Source organism: Prionailurus viverrinus, unplaced genomic scaffold (genome assembly GCF_022837055.1).
Source record: "Prionailurus viverrinus isolate Anna unplaced genomic scaffold, UM_Priviv_1.0 scaffold_40, whole genome shotgun sequence".
Classification (NCBI taxonomy): domain Eukaryota; kingdom Metazoa; phylum Chordata; class Mammalia; order Carnivora; family Felidae; genus Prionailurus; species Prionailurus viverrinus.
The window spans coordinates 2,749,153-2,758,267 of NW_025927608.1; the positions used below are offsets into that span (position 1 = coordinate 2,749,153).

A 9,115-nucleotide genomic window follows, 5' to 3' on the forward strand; every position below is an offset into this window, starting at 1 on the left:
TCGGGTTCTGTGCTCACAGCTCGGAGCCTGGAGCCTGCTTCGGATTCTGTGTCTCCCCTCTCTCTCTGACCCTCCCCTGTTCATGCTCATGCTGTGTCTCTGTCTCTCTCTCTCAAAAATAAACAAACCTTAAAAAAAATTTTTTTTTAAAAAGAAAGAAAGAAACCTAATAGATACGAGTCCAGTTTCCCCGTACCCCCATCCCTGCTGGTTCCTACTCTCAGGCTGCTTTATATTCTTCCTTCTCAGGTTTTTATATTTTTTCTCCCGTATGTTTATCTTCCTTTACTGAGTTATGTAGCACCCTAGCATGGGGGTCTTTGTATCATCATTTTTTTAATGTTCATTTATTTGTGGGGGGTGGGGCAAGGGGAGATCGTGAGCCGGGGAGGGCCAGACAGAGAAAGAGAGAGAGAGAATCCCAAGCAGGCTCTGTGCTGTCCGTGGAGAGCCCGTCGCGGGGCTCGAACTCACAAACCATGAGATCATGACCTGAGCCGAAATCAAGAGCCAGCCCTTAACTGACTGAGCCTCCCCGGGCGCCCCTGCGTCATTCCAGTTTTGAGCGACAAGTTGGTGAAGTGCACATTCTTAATTCCAACGCAACAAATATGCGCTGGGTGGTATTTTACTAGGTGCCATCACCGGTGCTGGGACGTGATGGGGTCAGGCCGCCATCCTCATGGACCTTCCAACCCGGCGAAAACAGTAGCAGTGAAGCTTCCTGAATTCGATACGTGTTTTCTGAATGGGCCTTCCTAACACGCAACGTTCCCGCATCTCTGGAGGATTCTTCTACCGAGTCAGGCATGACAGCGGGGCGGGAGGGTTGGGTATTAGGATCAGATCAAGGGTGTAGCGGGGCCGAGTGTTTCCCAAGGCTCCTGGGTGCCCCACGTGGAGCACAGACCAGTATCCCGGGCTGGCTGAGAGCCCTGAGAGGGTGGGCTTTGCGGCCCCACAGGAAGCCAGGTCTCCCTCCTGGACCCACTCGTGAAGGCTTCCCAAGCCACCGGGTCCCTTCATATGAGATGCGGTGGCCTCGATTAAGGCTTGAGCAGAGCGCATGTCTGTGCATAGAAGGTGAGGACAGATGAGACCCGCTTCATTGGCCTCTGACTTGTCCTCATGAAATATTCTGGTTTTCTAGACCTTGGTTTCCTGGTCTATAACATGAGGTGGCCTGAAAAACACCAGGCGACCTTTCAGGGCTCCACCGACCCTCACATTCTAGGCTCCGAAAATTCTACGGGCCTCAAGACAACAACGACAGACAACAATACTAGCAAATGCCGTGAGCCTGGACAACCAGTGAAAGGTAAATACATTACCCAGACAGGCGATCGGGTCTCAGAATTAATGCTGTTCTGTGGAATATTAGGGGACATTTGGAATATCGGTTTTGACAACGTAAGGACAGACAAAAAAAAAAAAAGATGCCAGTACCCGGAATATCCCAGAATGATTCTTTCCACGCTGCTGTAAACAAAATCAGTTCAGTTTTCCACTAACTGTCACTCGGTGACCGCTTACCGAGCACTTCCTAAGTGCCCGGCTACCCGCCGTGGAACAGAAAAGGAGAAAGGGGTCGGGGGAAAAAGGAGGCACAGACAGAATGGGAAGGAAGCCCGTGTGGGGAAAAGCCTCCCGGGTTGGAAGGATCACAGAAGTCTTCCCGGAGAAGGTGACGTAGCAAATTGATTCCTTGGATATTTGTATATCATTAATAGGTATTTATTGAGTCATGGTTGTTGGGTTCCTTGCCCTGCACAACATAAAGGCCGTGGGCTACAAGGATGAATAAGACAAAGCCAGAGTCCCCGTCTGTACAGTTCCCGCAAGCACGGGTCGCCATAGTGTGTGACAGAGGTGAACGGAGACTGCCACAGCCAGAGGAGGGACGCGTCACCACCTCAAGGAGGGGCTTGTGAAGGTTTCCGGGAGAAAGGGGCAGGGCCGGTCTTGTGCTTAATCCGCCGAGGCCCAGAGTGAAAGGAAAGGCACTCTTGGCAAAGCCCGCGGCACGTGCAAAGGCCCGGGGGTGGGAGGGAGCCCCACGACCCCAGCCGAGGATAATCAGTCGATATCCCCAAAGCAGCCGCGCGTGATGCAAAGTGACAAAGGGAGCGGTGGGGGTCTGTTTGTGAAGAGCTCAGGGACCCAGGAACGCAGACGCTCTGGCGAAGCGAACCTAACGGCAGAGGAGGTCGATGGCGTTAAAATAAACCCCAGGTAAGAACGACTCACAAAGTTACCCACAGAAAGTGGCGAGGCACAAAGACCGCAGGCCTCGTGTTTCTCCCGTGACGACCGTCCCTAACGTGTGATTGAAAAACTCGTCTTGGAAAAAAGGAGAGGAAACGGGATTTATCGCCAATTGAACAACCGAATTTTCCATCTTCCCCTAAAGCAGAATTTACTTCTCTCCCGGAAAGCCACAAGCCACAGGGGGGAGAATAAATGAGACATAAATACAAACAGACTTCCCTGAAGGGCGGTCGGCAGACAAGGGTTCTTAGGAGGAGGACCAGCTGATGTCAGTATGAAGTCAGATAAAATTACTCATCCCTGTTCTGTTATTAACGAAAAAGGGGAAAACCCGGGGACGGGTAAGAAAACTGTAGATTACAAATTATTCCAGGCACCTTCTGCCTGTGCTCCAGCGAGGGAACAGAGGGAATGTTCTGGAAGTTGCTCTTTCTTTGCTGGCCCTTGAGACCCCTCCGGGTTACGGCGTCCTTGGACTGTGCCCTCATCCACGTCCAGAATCACAGCGTGGAACAGCATCTCGGGGGCTCTGGCTCAGCCACCCTGTGCTCTACCCAGAGTGCAGACCCCCACGCCAGCCTGTGGGGTTTGTTTTTAAGTTTATTTATTTATTTATTTATTTAGAGGGAGAGAGAGAGAGAGAGTGGGAGAGGGACACAGAGAGAGTGTGTGAGAATCCCAAGCAGGCTCTACACCTCCAGCGCAGAGCCCGACGCGGGGCTCAAACCCACAAACCGCGAGATCGTGACCTGAGCCGAAGTCGGTCGCTCGACCGACTGAGGCCCCCAGGCGCCCCTGCCAGCCTGTGTTCTTAATCCAGTTCAAGGGCCTTGAGTCCTGCCCTGACTGCACGGCCCTCACCTTGGGGGCCGCTCCCGTCCCTCTCACCTGGTCAGCTCAGCAAGGCAGCCTTCCTCTGGCTTCTTCCAGAACTCCCTTCTTTATCACTCTTCCCTGAACTCACTCCAGCTTTTTCATGGCTAAAAAAAAAAAAAAAAAAGCCACGTGATTTTACTTTGCAGTAGTTTCCACGTGAGTAGAAATACGGAACGCAACAGGAGACGACAGCCCGGGTGGGTCCCCCCACGGCGGCCTCGCGGTAGGGTCGTGCTGAAGGTTACACACACGTGTATGTAGCATAATGCACAGTACGAAGCGCTGTGTAATATGCAATTCATCATCGCCGCCGCCATCATCGTATTGCTATTATAAGTATTGTTTTTATTGAGTCCTTGGAGGGGCCTCGGGGGGCCTCGGCCACACATGCATCGGACCAGAGCCCCGAGCCGTCGCTTTGCGCATCGCCCAGATGGCAGTCGGCACCGGGCACCGGCCGCCCGGCGTCTCCAGCCTCCGGCCACCCCCACCTGCTGCGGGAAGAGGATGAGAGTCTGAAGACGGTTCCGGGGAAGCAGGGGGTAGGGACCCGGTGAGAGGGCAGCGGTCTCTCCTGGCGGCCCCCCCCTGGAGGTGCCGCGGGCCCCGGGACGGCCTGCCGTGTGGGCCTGGGAGGCTGTGCTCCCGGGAGCCTCTGCCTGGACCCAGCTGCCCCGATGCTCCCAGCTTGGCTCTGGTCACAGGGTCACGGGGCCGGGTGCCCAGCACCGGCCCGAGGGCACGTGGGTGGAGGGACGGGAGGCTTTGCGTCTCTCCGTCCACACGCTCGGAAGAGGAAGACGAAAGAGGGTAGGTGGCGTCGCTGTGGCCACGGCCACTCGCTCGACACGACTGGCCCTGGTGTCCCCAGGGTGACGGTGGCTCACGGGCCCTCCCGGGAGGCAATCCCCGCCTCCTCCCCCGTCCGGACACCACGGGCTAGTCGTGAGGCTAGTGTAAGTGCACACGGTGAGCACAGAACACAACTGGGAAACGGGGAGGGGATGAGCTCAGGCGACCACGAGTCAGCCTTCCGGCAGGAACCAGCCGCTTCCCAGCAAAGACGCCGGACAGGAAGCGGGGTGGCTTTAGGTCCTGGGGCCACCGTGTCATCCGGGCGAATTTCGTGCCATCCCGGAATCCCCGTTTCTGTCTGTGTAAGGCAGGGGGTGTCGAGATGGTGGAAACGAGGCGATTTTACGTTCTCACGGTACCTGGGTGACCGGCCACCAGTCTGCCCCGTCCGAGGGATCCCCGGCACATAAGGTCCTACAGCCACGACAGATCCGGGGAAACGGGGACGGCCAGTCTGCCCGACCTGGCTGTCGTTCAGCAGACGAGCGTAATGGCAGTCGTGGTCCACACTACACGAGCTGGCTCCACGGACGACTGCCGGTAGGTCCCGCCCCGCGTATTGGGTGTGCGTTGGCCCAGTCGAGGGGGACACAGAGTAGCCGGGATTTGAACAGGGAACCCGCAGTCTCCTTCCAGGCCGTACGGTCTCCCTCAGTGTGCTATGGCTATGCCCTCGTCCCTCAAAAGTACAAACCACCGTGTCCCAGGCCTCATCCCGAGTACCGTGACTGCGGTGAGTCACTTAGTTCTTACGATGACCCTCGTGCAACTATCAGGGACCAGAAAGGAAGCAAGTCCCTGGGGAGAGCCGGAGGGACACGTGAAGGGCGGGCTGCGCTGGGTCTGGCGTCGGCACCCGACGCCCGCGTCCCGGGAGCCTCCTCCTAACCAGGCCGGGGTCCCCATCCCCTGCGCCCATGGCCAACTCCTAACCAGGCCGGGGTACCCGTCCCCAGCTCCCATGGCCTCCTCCTAACTCACCCGGGGTCCCCCACACCCCGTGCCCAAGGCCTCCTCCTAACGCAGCCGGGGTCCCCGTCCCCCGTGCCCGCGGCCACTTCCTAACCCAGCCGGGGTCCGCATCCCCCACGCCCGCGGCCTCCTCCTAATAAGCCAGGGTCCCGGTCCCCAGCACCCACGGCCTCCTCCTAACCAGGCCGGGGTCCCCGTCCCCCGCACCCACGGCCAACTCCTAACCCAGCCAGGGTCCCCGTCCCCTGCGCCCACGGCCTCCTCCTAACCCAGCCGGGGTCCCCCACCCCCCCATGCCCAAGGCCTCCTCCTAACCCAGCCAGGGTCCCCATCCCCAGCGCCCACGGCCTCCCCCTAACCCACCCAGAGTCCCCTGCCCCCCGCACCCGCGGCCTCCTGCTAACCCACCCGGCGTCCCCCATCCCCCATGCCCATGGCCTCCTCCTAACCCAGCCGGGGTCCCCGTCCCCAGCTCCAGCAGCCTCCTCCTAATGCACCCGGGTCCGCCCCCCCCCCCTCCCCGTGCCCAATGCCTCCTCCTAACCCAGCTGGGGTCCCCCACCCCCCGTGCCCAAGGCTTCCTCCTAATGCAGCCAGGGTCCCCGTCCCCCGTGCCTGCAGCCTCCTCCTAATTCAGCTGGGGTCCCTGTCCCCCACGCCTGCGGCTTCCTGCTAACTCACCTGGGGTCCCCCACCCCCTGTGCCCAAGGCCTCCTCCTAACCCAGCCGGTGTCCCCGTCCGTCCCCAGCTCCCGCAGCCTCCTAACCCACCCGGGGTCCCCCACCCCCGTGCCCGCGGCCTCCTCCTAACCCAGCCAGGGGCCCCGTCCCCTGCGCCCGCGGCCTCCTCCTAACCCAGCTGGGGTCTCCCTCCCCCACATCCACGGCCTCCTCCTAATAAGCCGGGGTCCCAGTCCCCAGCACCCGCGGCCTCCTCCTAACCCAGCCAGGGTCCCCCACCCCCGCACCCACGGCCAACTCCTAACCAGGCTGGGGTCCCCGTCCCCCGCGCCCGCGGCCTCCTCCTAACCCAGCTGGGGTCCCCCTCCCCCTCTGTGCCCACGGCCTCCTCCTAACCCAGACAGGGTCCCCTACCCCAGCGCCCATGGCCTCCTCCTAACCCACCCGGGGTCCCCCACATCCCGTGTCCAAGGCCTCCTCCTAACCCAGCTGGGGTCCCCTACCTCTGCGCCCAGGATGTCCTCTGGCCTCCGGGGTCCCCTTCCTCCTCGGCCTCTTCCGGCTGCCTTGCAGGCTTGCAGCCCGGGGCCTGCAGGGAGGGAGCGGAGACCCTGCGGTTCCCAGCATGTGCTGCACCTGTGGCCTCGGCTCCCTGAACAGGAAGGTGGAGGCCCAGGTGAGGGTAGGAGGCCCGCAAGGTCTCAAAGCTGTTGGAAGGGAGCCGGTGCGGCAGGGAACTTTCTAGGTACCTTGGGATCCCTCAGGGAGGTAGGAAGAGTGCAGGGCAAGAGCTGTGTCTGCGGGGAGATCCCCGGGCCCCACCTGAGAGAAGGAAACACCCGGGTTGGGGCGCCTCAAGTGTACTCAATCCAACCTGCCGCCCCGCGTCGTCGGTGGAGGGACGGAGTCGGGCCCGGCTGCCCGGCCGGCCCTCGCTCAGGCTCTGCCTCCACTTCCCCGAGGGCCGGCCCGCCAGCGCGCCGGAAATTTCCGTCATTTGAGCCGGTCATTCCCCCCCCCGGGCAGGGCATTTTCACCCAAGAAGTAGTGCGGAGTATCAGTTCAGTTTCCTGAGAGTGGTCACTCACGAGCCACTGTGGGCCACCGCTGTCCGGGAAGGGTCACTGTGTCCAAAGACGTAGGCTTCAGCCGCGTCCAGGCGGAGGTGGGAGCCGGGGATGGGTTTCTACTAGAAAGGAGAAACCAGAGAGGCTGGCTGGTGGAGGGAGGGAGGAGGGCAGGGAGAGCCAGGTGCAGGGAGCGGGGTGCCACAGGGGGCACCCCCCCAGGTGTCTCGCACCACGATCTTGGGCGGGGCCCTCGGAGAGCCAGCGTCCCCAGCCCCCAGCCCTCACTGCCGGGAGCAGAGAGGGTCAAATGAGGCCAGGTCGTAGCACCGCGAGGGGCCGGAAGACAGAGGTGCCAGCCCCCATGTCCCAGGACACGCTGGGCGGGGCCAGAGCTGGGGCTACAACCCTGTCCCCAGTCCCAGAGTCTGCTGGTGGCTACCAGGGTCCCCAGCTGGCCCCTCACTGCCTCAAAGTAACCCCTTGGAAGCTGTCACCATGGTTTGGTGAGGGGCCAAATGAATGGCTGCCCTTTGAGCAAAAATGCTCAGAAATGGCCCATCTAGAGAGCCCTCCCTCTGCCCCCAGGTCCCAAACATCGGTCCTCACATTTGTTGACGGGACAGCAGCACTGTCACCTGGGTGAGAGGGTCCGGTCCCTCGGGCACAGCACACAGCCTCCCAGAGCGGTCAGTGCAAAAACCCTCGGGGACCAGAAGAACGACGCTCACTCTCACGTTCAGCCGCTGCTTGACGCGCCTTATGTGAATTAACCCGCTCAGTCCTCACTGTGAGCCTCCATTTTACAGAGGAGGAAACTGAGGCACAGAGAGGTTCAGGGACGTGTCAGAACCCTCACAGCTGATGCCGGCCGAGGCAGGATCCGACCCCGGACCTGCTGATGCCAAGGTGCCCGGCGTTTCGTGGGCGCACCAGCCGGCCCCCCCGGCCGCACCGGAGACGGTTCCGGTGAGGTGCTCACTGTCCACGCCACGTCATCTGGCAAAGTCGGACTAGAGGAGGTGGCGGGAGGCCGGTCCCCTTCCCAGCTTGGCGACTAACCTTCCTCCCAGCCCCGAGCACTGCACTTGGAGGCCATCCGGATCTCAGCTCCCAGCTGTGAAATGGGGGGGGTGGGGGGGGTGGGGGTAGGTCCAAGAGTGCCCTCAGCTCCTCCGTGAAAACGTCCCCAGTAAATCAAGAGTTCTCCCACAGCATGATGCGGTTGTCTGCTCGGGTCCGCGGAGACCGAATCGAGAGGAAGCTTGAGGCTTCCCAGTGGGAGAAAAGTTGTTTTGCAAGATTTTTTCAACGATGAAGAAAACTCGTCCAAAACAATGGAGGCATTTTCTTTTATTTCCAAAGGAAATGATTCAACCTAAGCAAAGGTCACTATTGAAAGAGAGGAGCTCAATCGTGTCGTAAACATCACAGATTCTGCAACTCGTCCCCGCAGGCTGGAGGGGCAGCCTGGGCTTCTGCTGTGTGCGCGTGTAAGTGTGCAGGAGGTGTGTGTGCACGCACGTGTGTTCGCGTGTGTGCGTGCGTGTGCACGTGTGTGTGCGTCTGCCTGTGCATGCGTTGTGTTTTCTTCGTCAGGTTTCTGCCTGAAGCTATCTTTCTTTTTAAAACTATGGTTTTCAAACCTGAATGCATTAGAATACCCTGGAGGGCTTTGAGTTTATTTATTCACTCTGAGAGAGAAGGAGAGCAGGGGAGAGGCAGAGAGAGAGAATCCCAACCAGACTCCTGGGTGTCAGCGCGGAGCCCGACGTGGGGCTCGAACTCACGAACGTGAGATCACGACCTGAGCCACAACCAAGAGCTGGATGCGTAACCCCCTGAGCCACCCAGGCACCTCACACCCTGGAGAACTTTAAAAACCCCCAACGATTGGACCTCGCTCCCAGCAATTGGATGGGGCTCGCGCTCTGAGGTCCAGACGTTAGCACCGTTTTCAAACAAGCTTCCCTCGCTGCTCGAATGAGTGGAGGGCCATTGTCCCGAAACAGTGCTCCCCACACGTCAGCACTCAGCGTCATCGGGAGAGCGTGGCGGAGACAGATTGCTCGCTAGGCTCTAATTCTGCGGGTCCAGGGTAGAGCCCAAGAGTTTCCACTTCTAAACGCAGCTAAATCCTTACCTGCACGCCGGTCGTGTGATTATTGTATCATCTTTGTATTACACGACTTAGAACAACACGCGTATTAATAAAATAATTCAGAGATATAGTTACAAAATGATTTATATATAGGCATACAATCAGTGCTTACTGCCCAAATATTGTTTTGCTAATCCTGGAATGTTATCGTTAAGGAGTGGAGACCATAACTAGAATCCAAAGACAAGAAATAATGAATACGGGGGGTGGGGGGGTGTAGAGAGAAGGAAACCCT

The 9,115-nt window shown here is 59.3% G+C and overlaps 2 long non-coding RNA genes across 2 annotated transcripts; both read right to left on the reverse strand.

Moving 5' to 3' along the window:
- Positions 1-1,827: 1,827 nt before the first annotated feature.
- Positions 1,828-6,405, reverse strand: LOC125158952 (uncharacterized). Its single transcript, XR_007149593.1, has 3 exons — positions 6,156-6,405; positions 3,157-3,248; positions 1,828-2,191 (listed from the first exon to the last, which is right to left on the reverse strand). It is a non-coding gene; the product is annotated as an uncharacterized LOC125158952 (long non-coding RNA).
- A 14-nt stretch (positions 6,406-6,419) lies between these two features.
- LOC125158951 (uncharacterized) lies at positions 6,420-7,910 on the reverse strand. The gene is made up of 3 exons (XR_007149592.1): positions 7,329-7,910; positions 6,690-6,841; positions 6,420-6,474 (listed from the first exon to the last, which is right to left on the reverse strand). It is a non-coding gene; the product is annotated as an uncharacterized LOC125158951 (long non-coding RNA).
- Between the last annotated feature and the right edge of the window lie 1,205 nt (positions 7,911-9,115).